The sequence below is a fragment of the Acomys minous genome (genome assembly GCF_964271855.1).
Source record: "Acomys minous genome assembly, chromosome: 1".
NCBI lineage: Eukaryota > Metazoa > Chordata > Mammalia > Rodentia > Muridae > Acomys > Acomys minous.
In genome coordinates, this window is record NC_140483.1 from 91,147,047 (window position 1) to 91,170,593 (window position 23,547).

The 23,547-nt window shown below is 36.4% G+C and overlaps 1 protein-coding gene across 8 annotated transcripts in view; it reads right to left on the reverse strand.

Moving 5' to 3' along the window:
* LINGO2 (leucine rich repeat and Ig domain containing 2) overlaps positions 1 to 23,547 on the reverse strand; it is a 1,231,101-nt gene that overhangs the window by 1,067,206 nt on the left and 140,348 nt on the right. The gene's annotated exons all lie outside the window — the stretch shown is intronic.

The window sequence follows — 23,547 nt, forward strand, 5'->3', positions numbered from 1 at the left end:
ATAACTGCTGTTATCAGTACACAGATTTAAAATTATGCTCGGAAACATATTGGCCAAATCAGCATTTAGAATGGACAAGAACAGCCCTGTGTTTATTGCCATTCGGGCCCTATAATTGCAAAGCTACTACATAGTATTTAGAAGCCTTGTCATTTTTAACATCTATACTTAAAATAATAGTCTGTGACTAGGTGAGGATGATGAGGAAAAAGCATGCATATTTACATGAAGACTTCATCATGTTGTCTTTGAACTGCTTTACTCTGTTAAATATCAGAAAATTCAGTATCCTGGGAGCAAGTGTAGAGGGTGAGTGGGTGCCTCAAGTCACTCTACGCCTGTACAGGAGACTGATAGGGGTTAAAGGCATCCCCATTCTCAGCTTCGTCAGTTAGTGTCCAAAACTGTGGTACTTTGAACAGCCAACAAAATGTATACTCCGAAGTATCCAAGTGAATATGAAGTTCAAGGAAAAACAAGTTCTCAGGTTGTACATAAAAAAATGATTTCCATGCTTTCGCTGTGCATTTCCCAAATGTCTGAATGGTATTAACAGCCACTAGACGCACTCAGGAAAACATGTACTTGCTGCTGTGATGTAAGGACTTTGAAAAGGTAAAATTTTGTGCTAACTAATATAGGCGAGGAAGATGTAAATGCATTGTCTTTTGAGAAAAAGTTAAAAGATTGGTGACTATTTTATAGAATTATAGTATAATTTATACATATAAGAACTGAGGCTTATTTTTAGGGCTGCTACAGCCTTAGTTTAATATATAGCACATTTATGAATACATTTGGCATTTTAACGGAAAATATTAATGGGGTAGAAAATATATCAATAATCTAAAACATACCTACAGTAAAATATTAAATTTAGGCTTAGAGAAATGACTCAGTTGGGAAACCATCTGCACTGAAAACATAAGGTCCTTAGTTCAGATCCTCAGGAGCCACATTAAAGCTGCGCACAGTGGCATGAATCTGTCACTTAAGTGTTGGGGAGCAGAAAAAGGAGCTCTAGAGCCTGCTGCCCAGCTAGTCTGCTACTCAGTGGGTGAGCTCTAAACTCAGCGAGAGATCCTGTCTCAAAACTTAATCTGGACAGTGATAGAGGAAGATGCCTGGTATTATCTCCTGGTTTTAACCACACACACACACACACACACACACACACACACACACACACACACACACACACACAGACCACATATATACATACACACAGAATTTTAAAAAGAAAAAAAATAATTTAAAATGATAAAGTTCACAAGGATTATAATTTATATTCAAGATTTACACCTAATTGTGCAATTAAAGAAAAACGCGAAACAGTATTTCTATACACTCTTTACTTATATTTTTCTTAATTTATTTCAAATTACATTAGCTTTACATTATCTTATTTCTGTTCTACTCAGACACAGTTTCTGTCCTTTTCTATTCAGAATCCAATTCTACATTTATTTGTTTTTCCTCAATTTTCTCTGTTGTAATTCCTCCACCATATTTTGTCTTTCATAGTTTTGACACTTTTGAGAAATGACTCTTTTATAGAATGTACTCTATTTAAGCTCATCCTGCATTTCCTCATAATTAATATTTCTCATGTTTTTATAGTTTGTGGAGTTCCCAGTCCTACTAATAGTACAAATGATGATGTTAACATAGCAAGAGTGGTTAACCTAGCATAACAAGTTTCTGCAGTAATTTCCCCCTTTAACGCATACCTACAATATTACTTTAAGAAAGATATTTTATCAATAGGCACACTACCAGCAGGCATAAACCGATTTCTGGCCCACAAAATCCTAAAAATTATTAAAGGATCTTTCTAATCACTTTAACCTAATTACACTCAGGATATATTGAGAACTGATAACCCTTCAGTGTTGGTGGCACTGAGGGCAGTCAGAGGCCACAGTGCAGTTATTATTATTTATGTATAATCAGATCCTCAGCAGCCATTTCTAGAAAAATAACTGAATGATATTTATCCTTGTACACATTAATAAATGTTTTTGTTTGTTTGTATATCACAAATCTTGGCTGTCATATGAAAACTTACGTCACACTACTAAAGAAGATGCCTACAAGACCTACACAGCACTTTCAATGGCTTTCAAGAAAGTCAAAGAGGTGGAGCAAGACACTTATCATTGGTTGTTACACTAAAGAACCTAAGGGAAGTAATTTTTTAATTGTAATATTATGTAGGCCATATGTACAAATGTGATTTAAAATGTCAAACTCAAACTTTCTTTAGTTAAGTTTAGAAATGACTTAAATGACACAGTTTTTAAAGTTTGACATATTTCTTTATTGAGTGAGCAATGCTGTGTGGTAACCCACGGTAATCAGATTCATAGTGTTTGTTCTTTCTTTCTTTACAGTCTTTGGGATACAAAAAGAATGAAATTATTACTTTGAAATTACTCTAAGTTTCAGTTACTGTGGGAAATACTGAATTGAAAGGAATTCAAAATATTAATGCTATTAGACTCTAATTTGAAAAAAAATGTTAAATATATTGTGAATTTCATTGACTAGCATTTTCTCACCAAATGTTTTACTACAGATTAAAAGTCAGAGTGGTACTATAGGTTCACCTTCTACTAATAAGGAGCTGGAGATAAATATGGGTGATGCAGTTCACAAGCTTGAAATAACATCTGCCCCACAAAACGAAACTGCCTATGACCCAAAGAACGGTGCCCCCTGGTCTGTTAATACAATTGGCAAATCCAGTGGCTCATTTACAACTACTATCCCACACTTCTGAATAGGAAATAAGCAAATGTTAAGCTTCTGGGTTTTAAATTTTTCTTCTTTTTTTAAGGATTTGATACATTTATAAAATAAAATATGATCAAATATATCCCTACGTCTTGCTTCCCTTATAATTCTTCAACAACAACCTCTAACTGCATATCTTTTATTTTTTATTTAAATATATGTTTCTAAGATGATTTGTCAAATACAACAACTTTTATTTTGTCTTTTCTGATACAATCCAAGAATCTCTCAATGTCTGTGTACACTGTTCCACTTTCCCTTCCAACACATAACATAGATACAACAAACTGAAATGAAAGTTACACAACCATTTTAATGCAATTAAATAAAAAGCACCAGTTTTGCATTCATAAGCAATACAAGTACTTTATGAATCTTTTGAAAGCATGTAGATGTCCATGTATACGCATTCTTAGTTTAGCTTAGTTTCTTACTGGCATTCACTGTTAATAAAAGGTAGAGAAATAAAAATCCTGAAAGCTACTACAGTAGGTAGTTTCTAAGAATTAGATAACCCCTAAATGCTGTAAAATATTTAACTTATGCCCAAAGAACATCTGAACCACAGGCATAGTAACAACAGCAGCAGCCACAACAACAGCACAAATAATAAACAATAACAAAAATAATACTGACCACAGACACCAAAACTCCAAAATCTAAGCTGATATGGTTGCCATTAAGCCACATGGAGATATTTATATTAAAATGAATCTTAATAAGACATTTGGTTCCTTGATCACAAGTGATACTTTTCAAGCTCTTGTAACTAACTATATCAAGATATAGTTCTGGGTACTATACCGAAGAGTGCATATATCAACCATTTTAAGCATTTCAAAAAAGCTCTAACAAAACATTTCCAGAACAATCTTGTGAGCTTACCTCCATAGCAAATGAGCATAGCCAAACAGATCTCTGCAGCAATTGAATGGATTCATCAAAATTAATTCATACAGGAAGCCACTTTGATCTTAGAGCATCTTTAAAACCACCCTTCTTGTTTCACATACCTTTCCCACCCCTACCAAGGTGATTTCTATGCATCCAGACTGGGACCGCTGAGTTTTGTGTGGCTTTTCTTTGTGAATTCTCCTCTGATTCATATTGTATTCTACCCTCATGCACATTCAATCTTCTCGTACGGTCTTCCTTTCTGGGATGATATCTGTCTTACCTATTGCTACTCCTATCTGGGAAAAGCAAAGCACATCATAGTAGACTTTTCTATCTTGAGCTGTAATATGAATATCGTTTTTTCTTCTATTAAAAATATTTTAGACTGCTATTCATAGGACCATTATTTGTGATGACTGCTATTTGGCATATGAATGAGGCTGAAATGTTTTAGTAACTGGAAACACTATCATTATCACAACCATTCACAGAAAATGATTCACTAAAATTTGAGTCAAAAGCTAGAGGTTTAACGCAAGGTCTTGTTACTGATTCACATGTAAGCTGGACTAAGATGCCAAATGCAACCCATAATTGTTTCATCATCAGTTGCCTGCACTGATTTCTTCAGTGGAATAATGAGAGTAAAGCTTCAGTAGACAGAAATACTTGCTGAAGTCTCAGAAATGAAGCAAATGTCATTACCTTAACATGTATGTTTTGTAAGAGTATTATGTGAGATACGTATTCAATACTTTCTACAGTTTATGAGAAATGGTGATTATTCCACATTTATTCAATAAATCAATGTATGCATGAATTGGTGGAAAAAGAAACTAAATTGTAAAACATTAAAATTTTTCAATAATGTACACTAATACATAGAATGTAAAACATAATTGTAAGTCACATATGAATCTAGGTAAATGCAACTTTATTTGAAGTGTACTGACTATATACCTCAGCATTCAATATTGTGTAAATTAAATATTATTATATATTTTACATTTTTTAGTCCATTTTTGAGGGTTGATATAGATTTATGTGTGTAAGCAAAGGAAGGGGAAAAAAGAATACCTGTTTGACTGACCTAGGATGTATCTGGTTTTGGATTAACACACTGATTAACCTTGGCAAGTAACATAGACTACTGTAAATACTGGAATTTTAAAACCTCAACTTGAAGATAACAGCTATAAAAATCACTCCTGTAACCCTTTCTGCAGTGTCCCTATTTCTTTATATAGAGAGGCTTTCCTTGTTCCATTAAAATGTAAAAGGCTCATGAGTATGACTTCCTCCACTCCTCTGATCGATACTTTCCTCTAAGCTCAAGTGCTTTTATCAGCAGCTGTTTCAAGGCAGCCACTTGAACATTAATCATTAAAACAGAGTGCTATCAAGCATTACTGAGATGAGCAAATTTGGAAGTATGTTCTCCTTTAATCCAGTCTGTTTATAGCTGCTCTGGTGGGTAACACCTGAATCCTTCATGTCTGCTGCTCCAGACATGCAAAGACAGTAACCTCATGTACTTTCCTGGTAATATCCTTTGACAAGAGAAATGTTGTTGCAAACATCTTCTTTTGCATATAGTAGAGAAAAAATGAACAGAAGTAACCTATAATGGTACAGATAATGTATCTGGAATTATCATTTTTCAATATTATTACTATTTTCATTTTAATTCTAGGAAACAAATACTCAATTTACAACACTGTTAAAGCTCGTTAGAAGTTTAAGTGGTAAAATTATGGCAAACTATAGAGTGAGCATTAAGTACAAATAAAAATATAAAAATTAAATACTTTGTTAATCTTTTTAATTACTAGTCTATCACATGGAAGAACCCAGTATGTCCTGAAAGCTGCCAGGTGAAGGCTCTGACCTTATGATAAAGTGTCAACAGATGATGATGGTTACACTAACTGCGGTCACTGATCCTGAGGTAAAGTATTGCAACAGGTATCAATGACTTGTCTCCGAACCAATAAATCTGTTTTCATTTTGTTAGGAAATATTCTCCATATGAAAATTGTCATGATATAATCTCTTCCTAAGGACAAAGACTCCCCATCCCATGTTCTGACATGGGTATTGAATCTGTGTAGCAGGTGCAGCAGCAACTGAGCTCCTATCTTTGCAGATAACACTGAAGTGTAAAGGAGGAAAGAATGAAGAGTATAGAAGTCAGTATACACAAAAGTTTGCCTTAAAACCAGGCAATTTGCGTTGGAATAACAGAGTAAGGTGCATAAATAGAGAGTGGAAAAGAAGGGAAACATTAAATGCTACTGAAGAAGAAGATGAGGACAAAACACTTGAGGGCTAAACAATATAAACACTATTATCAAATAGCCATAAGCATTTTCTTTTATCCTGAACCATTATACCTTAATTTATTTTACTAGAAAATGCAAACAGAAGGGCATGTAAACTGTTAGGAAATCAAAGACAGATAAAGCTGATTTACTGATTTATCCACTCTATATTGGTAATGGAAGCATATCATATAGTCTTACATTTGTTTGTTTGATATTCTTTTATTTATAATTTGGATGCAATATAACATTTTTATAGGAGGCTGGTCTCCATCTTTTTGGTTCCAGTGATAATATCTTGGCACAAGATTGCGGGCATGTGTCACTAAACCAGTGTTCTTGGTTTATCTAGGCTAAAGTAAACTTTTCAAGAATATCTCTAAATGTAAAATAGATACTTTAAAAGTACTTTTTAATGATAGAATTATGAAAGATACATAATATACACTGTATTTTGGCATATTATTAAATTATTTCCCCAGAGGGATCAAACCTTTGATGTTAGTCAAACCTAAAGCAATATGTTTGCTAAGCCAATAAAACCTTCAGCCTTCTTTTTAATTACTATGAATAGAGGTATATCTGTTAAAGTTTAATTAATTGTGCCAAGCATGGTTTCAACATGACCAAACACTTTCGCATCTCAATGTGAAGACGTTTCCTCATCTTCGCAACTTTGTACTCTCTGCATTGCTGTTTTCTAAGTATTAATGTGCAGTAGTAAGTCACTGGGATTTTAAAGTGTCTGTGCCTCATCACTAATGGGATTGTGCACATCTCGCTGAAAAAAAGCAATGGCAGCTTTAAGCATTAAAATTGAGTGTTCATTTCACTGCCTCACAACTCCTCCTAGGTTTCTAATTGCTGGTCCGGTCTCACTGTATCTTCTCCCACTTTCCATTGTTTTCTACTTGGCTTCCTATGCTCTATCCTCTATATTTTCTCCCTAATGCTCTTCAAGCTCACTGGAAACTCTTACCTGCTACGAGGCCCCAGAACTCAACACTTCTCAGTTTTAAATATTCTATTTTGGCATTTAAAAATATTATTTTATTTTTTATATTAATTTCACATGACATTCCAATTATTACCCCCTTGTTTGTATCCTCCCATTCCTACCGTCCCTCTCTCTTCCTTCCTATTCCCCTCCACTAGTCCTATGACAGGTTGATCCCACCTCCCCTACCATCTGACCCCAGCCTATCGGTTCCCCCTAGGACTGCCTGCATTCTCTCCCTCTGTGGCCCAGCAAGGCCGCCCAGCATGTGGAAGTGATCAAATAGCAGGCAGCAGAGTTCATGTCAGAGATAGCCCCTCATCCCCTCACTAGTGGATCCAGGTGGAGAATGAGCTTTCTGACAGCTACATCTAAACAGGGGACATAGGTTCTCTCCATGCCCTGTCCTTGGTTTGTGCACCGGTTTCTGCAGGGCCCCCGGGGCCAGATTTGTTGGCTTTGATGGTCTCTTTGTGGTTCTTCTGTCCTCTCTGGGTCCTTTTGTGCCCTAAGTCTTTCATATGACTCTCAGTGCTCTGCCCAAAGTTTGACTGTGAATCTTAGCATGGGTTTTCATCCCCTGCTGGGTGGAGTCTTTCAGAGGACATATATGTTGAACTTCCATCCTGTTCCCTCTTTTCAACTGCTTCAGGTGTCTATTCTATTTGCCCTTCTAAATGTGAATCGAACATTCTCACCAGGGTCCTCCTTCTTATTTAGGTTCTTTAGGTCTGTAGATTGTAATATCATTATTCTGTATTATATGGCTATAAATCCACTTATAAGTGAATATATACCATGTGTGTCTTTCTTGGTCTGGGTTGCCTCACTCAGGATGATCTTTTCTAAGTTCCATTCTGAAAATTTCATGGTTGTCTAAAATGAAGTTTGCTGTTTATCTTTTCATTTCAGAATTGCCACCGAAATTTTCAGTGTTTTAGTTTAATTTCTAAAACGAAGTCTTACCATCATTTTGTTAACTTTATTTGAAAGTCCCAGGACTTGGAACATCATGTAGTTATCGGTTGAGGGATTTTTCTGATTCTGGCTTTCTGATCTTACATTCTAAGGAACTAGTGAAAAGTTGTACAAATGATTTCAGACCTAGGTCAATGCCTCCTTTGTCCCCATAGGATTTCTATATGGATATCCTTAACATGTTAATCTAGGAATGACAACAATTACGTATGCACCACATGTGTCAAGGCAGTGAGATAATAAGCACAGGTTGTCCCCAACATTATGTAATGACTTCGTGCACACAATTGCTCAGTATACCATTGAATGATATGAATATCTATGACTGAGTTTGCCTCAGTAATCTTTCATTCAACATAAATTTAAAAATACACTCATATTCAATAAAATATTTCATGCTCACTATATCAAGATGTCCCTCCTGGTATATATTGTTAATCTATTATACCTCACAACAAATCATGACAGGTTGTCAAGCTCATGAATTTTACCTTACTCTATACATAAACACATGCCCCTGTAATCAGTGTAACTTTCAATTTCAGCTTTGTTATCTGCCACCTGGACTCCAAGTTTCTAGATTCCTTTTGTTTTTAATTATTTCATATTTAAATTTTTATTATTTATTTGTTTACTTATTTATTTATTTTTTGGTTTTTTGAGACAGGGTTTCTCTGTGTAGCCTTGGCTGTCCTGGACTCGCCTTGTAGACCAGGCTGGTCCAGAACGAACAGTGATCTGCCTGCCTCTGCCTCCCGAGTGCTGGGATTAAAGGCGTGCACTACCACACCCGGCCATATTTAAATTTTTATTCTTTAATTTTTATTTGCTTTTTTATTTTGTGCATGTGTGGATGTTTTGTCTCCATGTATGTTATGCACCACTTTCTGCCTGAAGCTTCTGGAGGCTGGAAAAACACATCATATTCACTGAGCACCAAGTGGTTATGAGCCATGACGTTGGTGTTGTGAATTCACCAGTTGAACACCCAGTGCTCTTAACCAATGAGCAGCCACTCTACTCACATATTGAAGACATCTTTTCTTTTAGTCAGTTTCTCAGACCCTGGATTTTAACTGCTAATTGTACTACTAGTTTGCTGCTGCATCAAAATGGCAGCTTGGTTTACTCAGTATTTTTAGTTTGCTTGACTCTGAGGTTTGGATTGAGGCACCTTCACCACCAATGCCCACGGGGATTTATTAATGTGCTTTTTTATTCTCTTACAGTTTAGTTTCTGTGTTGTTTACAGTAAATGCAAGGCATGTAACACCAGCCTGGGTGTGAGTGTGAAAGCCATGCCATCAACATGGGCAGACATAAGCATTCCTCATCAGTTTCCCCTTTGTCTTTCTTCTGCCTTTCTCTAATTGATTCTGCAAACAGGAAAATAAACCTCACTTTCGCAAAGCACAAGTTGAATATTTCCTATACAAAAAGCTTGTTTAGATATTAGACATTTTCAGATTTTGAAATGTTTTCATATACGTTATTTGGCTACTCTAAACAAAATTCATTTTGACACATACACACACACACACACACACACACACACACATCCAAATACACACCTCCTGCATACACTGTGATAATGTAAGACATCATTTTTACTAACATTCATCACAGGAGGTCAAATGGAGAATTCTCCAGGGTGAGCACTCAAACAGATTCAGATTCTGGGGCATGTTTGATTTTTGGATGATAGACAATAACCTGTATTGTTATTATAATTTCTATATCTCTGGTGAAATATCCCAACATACATGATATTAAATTGACTTTATGGTGTAATTTAAACAAAGTTTCTCACTGACTGAAAATCTTCTATTTAAGCAGTTTTATGTTGTAAGAAAAAATAAATAATGAATATATTTTTGGTAGAAATAACTAAAAAATTATTACAAATAAAATTTGTTTTTAGCTACTGATACTCTTATCATGTATAATTTAGCAAAGGAAAAAATGCATTGCATATGTCTCTTTGGATGCATAAGTGATGAAAAATTAATATGATAAGATTTCATAGTTGAAAATGCTTTAAAAGAATGCCTAAAAAAGAAGTCAGTGTGGCCTGTGAACATCTCTCATGTCAATGGTTCTCACAGACCTTTGGGAATTTATTAATATATGGAAGATAATAAAGTAGGTAAGAATTCTTATAATTTCTTTTATATTTCTGTTGAAAATTTAGCATTTTGGATAGTTCTGAATGAACTAAAACAGTGAAGAGCAACTATTACAACATTTACAGTTGCCCAACTGTTTCTTTCTAGTTATGTCACACCATGTCTTTAGGAGTGAAGAAAATTCTCCCTATAGTGGCATCACTCCCCATTTGTGCCTGCTCCCCGATGTCATCTTTATCTGTTCTGTGCAGCACACTAAGTGCTTCCTGCCACATGAAATCTTTCTTTTGATACAGCATATATATTCAATTTAAAATAAAACATGGACACAGATAAGATCTCAATAGGATCTTAAAAACGGCCTTTACTACATAGTTAAGTAAACTGCTCAAGTGAGTCAGCTCTATAATCACAGGAAACATGATAAGTAAGAGCTAGAGCTCACAATTGCTCCTGAGCGTGGGTGACACCACTTCATGTACATCTTCATTTGCAATGTTGAATTGACTTATAATCTGAAAAATCTCTCATAGAAAATAGAATGGGATTACTTATCCCATACTAAAAGAAGAAGAAACTAACAGCACTAAGATGTCTTAACTTAGCTGTTGCTTGACAGTGAGTATAAATGGTGTCTGGCAACATCGGGACAGCCATTGCGTCTCGCCATTGCTCATTAAGCTTTGAATGGCCTCACATTAGTCAGTTATCCATCACTAACTACTTAAAATATCGTTAGTTACTGCTAACAGACTGTGTTGGAGGCCGTCTGTCCAGGTGCATATAAATGAGAAGGCCACCAGCTGTGCAACTGGCTACACGTTTGTCCGGCTTCATTAAGCAAGGGTCTGAGAATTTTAAACATTAGGATAGGCTTGTCTATCACATACCACACAACCTCATGCAGCAGAATCAGAGCATACATCCTGTGCCACCGTTATTGATGGTGCGGGTAGTAATGCTCCATTTAGTATGGATTCAAACGGATTCCAGTTTATGTTAGGTTTCTAATAAGGGGAATGTAAAAACACAATACTCATAAACTTACATAATTTCCCTTATCAGACTAGAATAGTGCTCATGAGATAAACTATGTAATCAAACAAACTGTTTCCATTGTTCCCTCAATTTAACTGGGGTGTGTCCATCTCAATGATGATTCTGTAGTATAAAGAAGAGTTACAGTAAGAGCACCCCAATGGAATCTCTGGAGCTCAGTTGATGAACAAGTACTCTCAGGGAGCATCTGCCTCCTTTAAGAAGGCCTCTTCATGCACAGCTGGACTGGTCTTTCTATTTCATTTTTGCGCTGCCTTTTTAGATCTCCATTTCTTTATAACTGTAGCTCATGCTAGTATTTCATTTCTAACTCCATGTCAGGTCTCTCAGGCTCACTTTCCAAGGCCAACTCAATTCCAGGTAAGAGCCTAGTTAGGGTTAGTCAGCTGCTCAGGCTGCGCCCTGGTTCCTGTTCCGAGTGCTAGCCTGCAGCTTGAGGTTTGCATGCTCTTCCCCAGTTGGTGGCACTATTTTGAGAGTCCTTGGAGTCTTTAAGAGGGGGTGCCTAGCTTCAGAAATCAGGTCATTATTAGAGAGCTTAAAATGGTTGTACTTAGCCCTGGTTCCTGTTCCAAGTACTAGCCTGCAGACATGTGACTTGTCTTAGCCTAATGCCAGTGGGTTGAACGTCTCAAATCTGCCTTTCCCATTGTGATGTTCTAAAGCCATAAGCCAAAAGAAACCTTGGATCCCCTGACTTGCCTCTGCCAGTTTGATCACAGAAAGGCAAAAAACAAACAAACAAACAAACAAACAAACAAAAAACCTAACATGCAAGCTATGGACTTGTTATATTTTGTTACTATGCCTACCAGTGCTCCAATAGCGGACTTGCAGGAGAGAACTGTGGCTTGAAAAGCCCAAACAGTGCATGAGTAGAAAGGTACAAACAAAAACACAATGTATAATTATTTTATTATGACTCTGAATAATATTGGATAGCTTGGCTGCTTTTTTGTTTGTTTGTTTTTTGTTTTGTTTTGTTTTTTCCCTCCTTTATTAATTTATTCTTGTTACATCTCAATGGTTATCCCATCCCTTGTATCCTCCCATTCTTCCCTCCCTCCCATTTCCCCTTATTCCCCTCCCCTATGACTGTTCCTGAGGGGGATTACCTCCTCCTGTATATGCTCATAGGGTATCAAGTCTCTTCTTGGTAACCTGCTGTCCTTCCTCTGATTGCCACCAGGTCTCCCCGTCCAGGGGACATGGTCAAAGGTGAGGCACCAGAGTATGTGAGAAAGTAATATCCCACTCTCCACTCTACTGTGGAGAGTGTTCTGTCCATTGGCTAGATCTGGGTAGGGGCTTAAGGTTTACCGCCTGTATTGTCCTTGGCTGGCGCCTTAGTTTGAGCGGGACCCCTGTGCCCAAATCTGCCTATCATAATGTTCTACTAGTATGCTTCTAGGACCTTCTGGGTCCTTCTACTTTGCCTTTCTCCCATGATTCTCTCATCTAGAGTCCATGAAAGCCTTCACTTACCAGGAAACTGCGACAGAGGAGAGGACATTCTAGTGGGACTCTAGATGCTTTTTTGTTTGATTTTCATTTTTCCTGCTATTTCAATTCTAAAACACAAATATCTAATACATACTTTAAGGTTTTAATTTGAGGAAATATTTCTATGAAGATATTTCTTAAATTTTTGTCCAGGTAAAATACTAATTAAAATGTACATGATTAATTCTATCACTGGTCATATGATCTTCTTTTCCCATCTTCAGCTCTTATATAATGGTTTATTCTTCCATTATATTACTATGGGGCCGAATCTCACTGAATGCTGAGGTTTTCTTAGTCAGAAAAATAATTTCTAGTTCCCAAAATTACCAGTGAATTTTGTACTATAAAGAAGAAGTATAAATTTGGAATTTTATTATAGGTAATTCAGTATATTATTAACTATAATTATCTCATACATGTGAGATGTAATAACTACAGCTAAGCCAAAGAAATTTCATAGGATTACAATAGCCTTGAAAAACTTGTTAAATGCCAAAAATATATTTACAGTGTAAATATATTTTTATATATAAATCCTGGATGCTTACTCCCAATGACATCACATTTTAGGATCTCTTCAAGGTATTAGAGTTGGAAAATTCAGTATATGGTTCTTTATGCAAAGATGCCATACATAAATTTCATATATCCTCTTAAGCGCTGACATAAATAATTGAGAAGCTTATTTACAAAAGTAAAAGTGATATATCCTTTTATCACTTGACATACACAACACCATTAAGCAGTAGGAAGATGACTATTCAAAGTGAAATGGGCTACCACTATTCATCTGTCATGATGTCTAAGAACTGTAACACCAAATGCAAGATTATAAAGAAACTGGATGGCTCACACAATGCCAATGAGAATCTAGATATTACAGGCACTTTGGAAACAGATGATGAGAGTAAACATGAAATTACCATACAACACAGCTTTGAGAATATCACAGGAAGAGATAGCGCCAATAAGTCAGGGGTGGCAGTCAGGAGACAATGCCAGGCTAAGCAGTGAATAGGGCTACAGAACAACAGGAACAAACTGTATCATGACTGCATCAGTGTCAATTCTCAAAGGTAATATTTCACTATAATTCTCTAAGATATTAACATTAGGGAAATGACACACAGGTATTCCTATGTTTATTTTTTCAAATGTAAAAACATACTTAAAAGCAAGACCAAAAAACAAACAAACAAACAAACAACAAACCAATTCAGCCAAGATGAAAATAAGTAGCAATGCTAGGGGAACAACAGCAATCTATTTCACTCCTGTCACTTCTGTCTCTCAAGTAGCAGAGCAAGCAATGAAGCCATTCGATGTAATGTCATCTAATCTTGCAGACAGGATGCCAACAAAATAACTGAGAGAGCCACACCTCTCCCAGTTTACTTATCCTCTGAGAGGGTTGGGAAATATCTTAAGTAATCTCATTTCTTAGAGGATAGTGAGATCTGTGACTAAATGACAAATGTGAGACACAAGCACTCAAAATGTATGCACTGCCAATAAAGACTCTTTCAGTCGGACATTCTAACTCCCACCATGCATGAATTTCTATGAAATACTTGCAGTCATGTTCCTTTAAAATATCCAGTGATTGTTTGAATGAGAAATCCCCCCCCCTTTTAAGTTTGGGTAGTCAAATGCTTGGTTTCCAACAGATGGTCCTGCTAAGGAAGGTCCAGGTAGTGCAGAAGGGTGGAGGAAGGAGGCCACCGAGGGCTTGTCTTGAGATTTGATATCATGCTACTATTAGTCATACTATCCTTTTTGTTTTCATTTGACGATGAAGCACTTACGTTCCTGCTCCTGACCCCGTACTTGAAACTTGCTTCCAGCTTCCCCGACATGATATTAGCATCCTTTTTGAAGCATGAGTCTAATGATGTCCTGCTTCTACAAGTTGTTTTAATATGTGTTATTTTATTTTATCTATTTATTTATTTATTTTGGTTTTTTGAGACAAGGTCTCTCTGTGTAGCCTTGGCTATCCTGGAGTCACTTTGTAGACCAGGCTGGCCTCGAACTCACAGCGATCTGCCTGCCTCTGCCTCCCGAGTGCTGGGATTACAGGCGTGCGCCACCACGCCCAGCTGTTTGTGTTATTTTATTTTATCTTAATTAATTAATTTATTTATTCGCTTGACATCTGGATCTTAGCTCCCTCCCAGTGCCACTCTCCCTCCCTTATTTCTCAGAAAAGTGCAGCCTCCCTACCCGTCTATTCCAGCTCATCAAGACACAACAGCACTGAGTTTATCCTCCTCCCCTGTGGCCTGGCTAGGCAGTCCTGCCACCAAAAAGTGATCGAAAAGCAGGCAACAGACTCCATGTCAGAGACAGCTCCTGCTCCCCTTAACAGTGGACCCACATGAAGTCTGAGCTGCCATTGGCTACATCTATGTATAGGACATAAGTCCAGTCCATGCATGATCCATAGTGGGAGTTGCAAACTCCACAGACCCCTCTGGGCAGTACTTAGTTGGCTCTGTTGGTCTTTTTGTGGAGTGCTTGCCAACTCTTGGTCCCTGAGTCCCTCCCCCCACTTTACCACTTGATTGCCTGTGAGCCCAATGTTTGGCTGTGAGTCATAGCATCTGTTTCTAACCCTTTCTGGATGGGGTGGAGCCTCTCAGAGGACAATTCTGATAGGCTCCTGTCTGCAAGCATAGCAGAGTATCATTAATAGTATCAGAGGTGGACATTGTCCATGAGTTGGGTCTTGGGATGAGCCATTCCCTCAATCTCTGCTCTATCTTTATCCCTTTTCATCTTGTGAGCAGGATACGTTTTGGATCAAAGTTTGTTGTGGGTGTGTTGGTGTTCTCCCTCCTCTAGGAGTCTTGTCTAGTTACAGGGTGCCTTCTTCAGTCTCCATGACCCACAAGGAATCCCAGCTAGAGTCCCCTTATAAAGGCAGTATCTTTAACAAATGATGTTGGTCTAACAGGATGTCTTCATGTAGAAAACTGCAAGTAGATGCATATCCATCATACTGCACAAAATACAAATCTAAGTGGATCAAGGATCTCAATATATTGCCCAATACATCTAATATATCAGAAGAGAAAGTGGATAAAGGCTTGAACTCATCGGCACAGAAGACAATGTCCTGAACAGAGCACCAAGAACATAGTCCCTAAGAACAATAATTAATAAATGGGACCTCTTGAAACTGAAAAGCTTCTGTAAGGAAGAGGACAACATCAATAGAGCAAAAAGACAGCCTACAGATTGGGAAATGTTCTGTATGATTCTTACATCCAACAAATATATATATATATATATATATATATATATATATATATATATATATATATATAAATTAAACACCAACAAACAACAAATAACGCAATTTAAAAATAGGGCACAGAACTAAAGAAAGAATTCTCAACAGTGTAGTCTTGAGTGGACAAGAGGCACTGAAAGAAATTCTCAACATTCCTAGGCGTCAGGGAAATGAAAATGCAGACATCCCTCAAATGAAGAATGGATAAGAAACTGTAGTAGATTTACACAATCATATACTACTCACCACTCTAAAAACAATAAAATTATGAAATTTACAGGCAAATGGATGGAACTAGAAAAGATCATCCTAGGTGATATAACCCAGACTCAGAAAGACACACATAATATATACTCACTTATAAGCTGATTATAGCAATTTAGTACAAGATAAACATACTATACTACCCACAGACTCAAAGAAGATAAGTAACATTGAAGGCCCAAGGGAGGATGCCTAATTCTCACTTAGAAGCCAGGCGTGGTGTAGCACACCTTTATTCCCAGCACTTGGGAGGCAGAGGCAGGTGGATTGCTGTGAGTTTGAGGCCAGTGTGGTCTACAAAGTGAGTCTAGAACAGCCAAGGGCACATCGAGAAACCCTGTCTCAAAAAACAAAAATAAAATCTCAATCAGGAAGGAAATAGAACCAACAGAGATGCAGTGGTTGACTAGAAGGAACGAGGTAGGAGAGGGAGAACAGAGAGGAATAAGTGTGGAGATGAGGACAAGGGAGGAGGATGGGGAGCAAGAGGACAGAAGGCCTGCTGAGAAGAGGGAGACTGTGGTGGGCGGAATCTCTGTGACAAGCTAGGCATGCTATTTTAGTACAGCAAAGAGTGTGTAAGACACTGGTTGACTTTCCTTTCCTCTTTTCCTTCTTCCTTTTCTTCTTTCCTGGAAATTAAATGTAGGGTCTTGTGCATGATGGGCAAGCTTTAAGCGCTAAGATCCATAACTGCTAATATAAATCTCTTTTGAAGTTTTGCCTAGCAAAATGAATGAAGAATGAATGAGGAACTTTTAGTTCTTTCCATTTCATTTACCAACAATTGCCTTTTTTCATATATATTTATTTTATCACACATGCATGGAACAAACTACATACAGCAGGGAGAACCATGTGACAATCATGAGTTTTATAAATGTTACCTTCACAGTGATATGGCTATTTGTATTTGTCAAGCTTGAAGTAAACATCTTTTCTATCTTGTTGGATCTAAACTTCTGAAAGAAATTCAATATCTATCCTATCTCATCTCTGTTAACTAACTCCTTTATCTTGATCTAAAAAGATGTTATACCTTAATCAACTAAACGTGATTGTAGAACTAAACTATCTGTTCTTCAACACTCCTCAGAGACTTGAGAAGGAGTAAGACTTAAATTCCTAAATGAACCAGCAGTGCAGGTTAGCAACTTCCAAAATGAACAAAATGACTGAGACAGTTTACTGCCTGAACAGTCATCCAATATTCTCTATAATGTTGGAGCATTGTCTTCTGCCTTCTGGCCCAATGTCTATTGTCATCCTGCATTTCCTTTCACTGTCATTAAAAAAAAAAAACATGGTGAACAGAATGGCTTCCAGACATATATTTCCTGTGTTTGAAGCTTTTATTTCTGTTTAATATGTGTGAAGCCTTAAACAAGTAACTTCAATGTCCTATGCTTAAGATCCTCCTACTATAAAACTGAGACGGTATTATCCACTTTGTGGTACTTCTCTGAGCATCAACTGGCTCAGTATTGTTAAGGTTGTTGTACTACGAGTTGCTACAAATGCTGCAATCTGTTATGTGTTTTTAGCCAAGAATAAGTACAGGAAATGGAATTTGGAAAGGACATCAAACGGGGAAGCAGACGGTGGAAAAACCTCACTCATTTTTCTTCCAAATGATTATTTTATGAAAATGCATACACCAAATTAATCAGCTTATAATAATGCCAGTGTGTCACCCTAGAATAAATTATATGTTAAACACTAAGTGGATGGAGATGGGGAGAATCAGTGACTAAGAGCACTGTTGCCTTTGCAGAGGACCAGGTTGGTTCAGTCTTCCACCTGCTGAAACCACAGGTAAAGATTTACCACACATGGTTTGAAGAATAATCCCTAACTGAAACATAATAAAGTAACAGAAAGCTCAAATTTTGGGTATGATTAATAAACTATTATATATTTACACAATGAAGAAACAAGGAGATGCAAGTTGGGAAAATTGTGGCATGCTGCTCCATGTAGGGTATTTTCCAGGTTGTATTTCAGAGTGAAAAACAAAAGAAAACATTAAGGATATATTATTGGTTTGCATATTTAGTGTCTGACATATACAGGCATATATAAAAATAAGTACCATTTCATGCAAAGATAACAAAAAGGATGCATAAGTAACTAATGATATTAGTTTCCTATAGGAGATGAATAGAATAGCAGAGATCTGGAAAGAAATGTGCACACGTGTTTATCTGTGTGTGAGCCATTCTGGGTGTGTATGCACTCGATGCAATATAAAGGAGGAGTGCTGCTTTGCAAAACGGTAGTTACTTCTTTTATCATTTTAAAATAGAAATTACAAGGTGAAAACTTTTCTTTCCAAGCTGTCAGCATTCTCATGATAATTGACATTTTCCCACTGAGTACCTATGACAATAATAATTTTGTTCTTTGATGCTTAAAGCACAAGAAAGAGACGAGGAGAACTGGTGGTAAAAAAAAAAAAGAATTCTGCAATGAAAGTTAATATTTCCAGCCAATTAATATCCTTAAACTGCAGTTTGTAGATATAACTCCTTTAATGTATATGCTTTTTCTTTGTCCTTAAATGGAATTTGTTGGGCACTAAACTTAAATATTTGTCTGTAAATGATGTACTATTTTCTGTTTGTTTTAAATTCACCACAAAATAAGTAGTAGGGACAAATATGTTCCCTCATATTTCCACATCCACACATTAATATCTTTCCTGATTATTAATATCTGTTACAACATATAAACATACCTTGACACATTGCTGTCGCCCATTCCATAGCTTACATTTATACCCATGCCATGCTTGTGGTGGTCATCCTTTGGATTTGGACAAGCTCAATTGGATGGTGTGTACCTAACACTCTCACACTGCAAGGGTTCAGATATTCTGAACTTTCTAGCCTATCTGTGCTTAAGCTGTTCTCCCTCCCTCCAAAAAACAAAAAACTAGAGCACTGATTTTTTTGTGTGTTTCATTGCCCCAGGTTTTCATTATTTGAAGGGACAACATCCTTTGAATCTTTTTTTTTAATACATTTTTATTAATTTATACATATTACATCTCAGTTGTTAGCCCATCCCATGTATCCTCCCATCCCTCCCTTCCTCCCACTTCCCCCCCCTACTCCCCTCCCCTATGTCTGTGTCTGAGGGGGATCTCCTCCCCCTGAATATGCTCATACTGTATCAAGTCTCTCCTTGGTGACCTATTATCTTTCCTCTGAGTGCCACCAGGCATCTCCATCCAAGGGACATGATCAAATATGGGGCACCAGAGTTTGTGTGAGAGTTAGATCTTCTTCTCCACTCAACAGTGGAGAATGTCCATCGGCTAGTCCGGGTAGGGGTTCAAGGTTTTTACTGCCTATTTTTTCCTTGGCTGTTGCCACAGTTTGCGGAGGACCCCAGGGCCCAGACTCGCCTGTAGTTTTCCAGGACCCACTGGATCCTTCCATTTCCTCTTTCTCCCAGGCTTCTCACACCTAAAGTTTCAATAGGATGTCCTCCCCTCTTACCCATTATTCTGGTAGGTACAGTTTTTCATGGGGACGTACACCTTGGGCTAGTGTCTCGATATAAGTGAGTATATACCATTTAGCTCTTTTTGCTTCTGTGTGAACTCACTCATTATGACAATTTCTAGTTCAATCCATTTGTCCACAAATTTTGGAAATTCCTTGTTTTTAATAGCTGAGTAGTATTCCATAGTGTAAATGTACCACAGTTTCTTCATCCATTCTTCTGTTGAGGGACACGTAGGTTGTTTCCAAGTTCTGGCTATTATGAATAAGGCAGCTATGAACATGGTTGAGCATATGTCCCTGTTGTGTGGTAGTACATCCTCTGGGTATATTCCAAGGAGTGGAATGGCAAGTTTCTAAAAACACAAAGCACAGCTTCTCTGAGGAATTAACCTAGGTGCCCAGAGAATATCCATGTTGGGTAGTGGGTAGATATTTATAATTTTGGCGTCTGCCATAACAAGTAGCAGAGTTTCATTTTAAAAGTTTACTAAAGTGCTAAAGTAAAATGTGTTATGAGCCAGGAGGACAAGGAAGGAACTTAATTGAGTAAAATGTCAGTTTGTCATTTTACACCTAGGTTAATTCCTCAGAGAAGCTGTGCTTTGTGTTTTTAGAAACTTGACTTGAAGATCTTTTTAAGGAAGTCTTTTTCACAAATACTGCACAGAAGGCTCATTCTATGCTTCTGTAGGCTGGGGATATCTCTAATGGAAAATATATAAAATATCTTCCTCTACAAGATTAAGTGGATTTGAGACTCTGGTACATGGCCTTAGATTCTAGGTCCATCATTTAAACTTCAAAACCTTGGATGACCAGACCCGTCCATCAGTCAAGTGAGAACAATACTGTTTCTGATTGGGTTGATTTGACTGGAGTCAATAACCTCAGTAGATTCTTAAACAAAAGACAACATAACAATCACATGTATGAATATAAACTTTCGAAATATTAATTCTGTGACATACCAACAAACACCTCTACTTGTTAGAACCGTATTAAAATGGGTATGACTTTTTTCAAAGCACACACACACACAAGGGTACAAACACTACAATTTCATGCGATTCACATTTGGCCTCTCCATAAGTCCCTAATAATAGACTCTTAATATGAAGGAATGAATACAAATTTTTCGTTTACTTTTTTCATTTTTTGAGATAATAACTTATTCATAACATTTCCCCCTTCCCTTTTAACCTTCTAAGCCCTCATATAGAGAGTTCCTGCTCTTTTTTAAGTTCATGCATGCCCTTTGTAGATACTTGGGATTGGATGCATATATGTATATTCATAAGTACATAACTTGTTCTTTCCATATAATATTACTTGTTTGTAAGTTTTCAGGGATGACTGGTACTGGGAAAAGTATAGATATTCATTTAATGAAAGAAAGAACCAGAACTGACATTAAATTAAAAGTTTTGCACCAGGTAGTTGAATACATATTCTATATTTATCCTGTGGCAACGTAGACAAATGCCTGGTAGACATGTTCCTAAAACTCATCAATACCACCATAAACAATGTTATCTGGAAACATAACATAGATCCACGTAATTTTTTCAGTTTAATAACAGCTCTCTCATAATTTAAGCTTCAGATGGGGAAGGGCTACTGTACGATATTTGTGAACCTTTTCATTACTCTTACTCGATTAGATATTATTTTGATGACAAATATTTTTTAGAAATTATTTGTGTGTTCAAAATGAATATTTAAGTTTTTTCAAATTTAAATTTTCAATGTGGCTCCTATTTCTGCTGAAGTTATATAGGGTCTGTTACAATTCTATTTCGGCAACTCTCTTTACTTGGGGCCATCTGGTAAGCAACTTGGTCTCCTTTAAATAAGCATACAAATGGACTAGCCATCGTAAAACCAATACTTCACCTACTTCCTGCCGTTGGTACTCTTCTATTGCATCCTGAGGCTGTCAGCAATTTATATAAATCAAGTGGGGAGAAGAACAACCATCTAATGATTAGAATTATTATTTTTTTATTTCTTATATATTTTTTCTTAATTTATTCATATTACATCTCAATTGTTATCCCATCCCTTATATCCTCCCATTCCTTCCTCCCTCCCATTTTCCCCCTACTCCCTTCCCCTATGCCTGTGACTGAGGGGGACCTCCTTCCCCTGTATATACTCATAGGGTATTATGATAACAACAGAATCAATGTCTTTACAAACAAAGACATTTCTTGCCAGGATATATAAGCCAAATTAAGGGTGATCACATCTGAAAATGCTGTCATCTCATATGTGTTAGTTCATTTAATGTGTTTGACTTCTCTACCTCTCTTAGCAGTGAAATATCTTTTCCCTCTTTGGCCTGAAGTGTTCGAATTGCAGTGGCATTATTTTATTACTGTGAATTACAGTTATAAAAAGGTAGCATAAAGAACATGAAAAATTCTTTTCAATTTTAATTACATACTTAAATGTGAACAAAATAATGTTAATTACAAATTTAATATACTATTTTAATTCCTTTCAGTCATACAATTACTAGTGATGGAAATACAGTTAAGCCTCCTGTATTGGGAACTATATTAATGATTTATACTGGTTTTTGTTTATATGCTGCTTTGGTATCTATGGTTGTTCAAATTAAAATTATAAAGACGATTTGATATCTTAATCTTGTACAAAACTCATCAACAATACCAAGTAAAGTCATTGATGGAATGAGCAGATACACAAACCATTTAAAATATTTCCTGGGCAATAAGTAAGTAATAATAAGAGACTTTTTTGTTTGCTTGAGGTTACTTTGTTCATTTGCTTGTTTTAGGTAGAGTCTCATATGAGACCAGTTCCAAATTAGAGAATTACCGCCTAGCCTTCTAAGTAGATAGTGCTATATGCAGACACTGCCATGGCTAGCAAAATGAGGATATGTCATGAGTTGACTGTAAATTCAGCTTAAAGAAAAACTTTTAGTTTGTATGCAGACTAAAAATGTCAAATTAATCATATTCATTAACTCAAAATCAGAGAAGAAATTAGTTATTATCAAGTGAATAGTACTTGCTGCATGAAAGACTTATGACAACAGTTATTTCATTTGTCTAAAATTTAATACATAATTTTATATTCTACATAAAATATTTTCTGCCAAATATTCTACAAATTTTTAATGTTTTATAGAGTTTAAATAAGACTGCAGAATGAGGTCACATCATATCTTAAGGTAAATAATAATATAAGAAATACTTTATACCAAGTTGTAAAAGCAACATAATTTAAAATACTAACATAGTAATAAAGAATATATTCATCTCCATGAGCTTGAGCTTAGTCGGCAGGGACTTCAAAAAAGAATATTTACATCTATGAATACACACATGTATGCAGACAGTAATTGTAAAAACACACAATGTGATAAACACCAAAAATATCAACATGAGAAACTTTTAGATGTTTCTCATTTTATCAAGTCCTATAAAGGAGCAGCAGTTTAACTTGCAGAATGAAGCCAAGCATTCCTACTTTTATAGTACATCTTAATTTGAAGCTTTAATTTGAAGACATCCCTGAATTTGTACATTTGTCTTTTATCACAAAGCAGATGAACTAATGGAGTAGAACTTCGGGGGTTAATTGTTCTCTGTCCATTTTGAATGAAATGATGACACTGACATGATTCCTTAAAAGTGTTTTTATTTACAGCCTCTTTGAACTCTGTGCTTGGGGGTACTTCTGATATTTTCACATTTTTTTCATTGCACCAAAAGATGTTCCCAAGGAATTTTTCCGGCTTTCATTCTGAACCAGCAGCAAAATT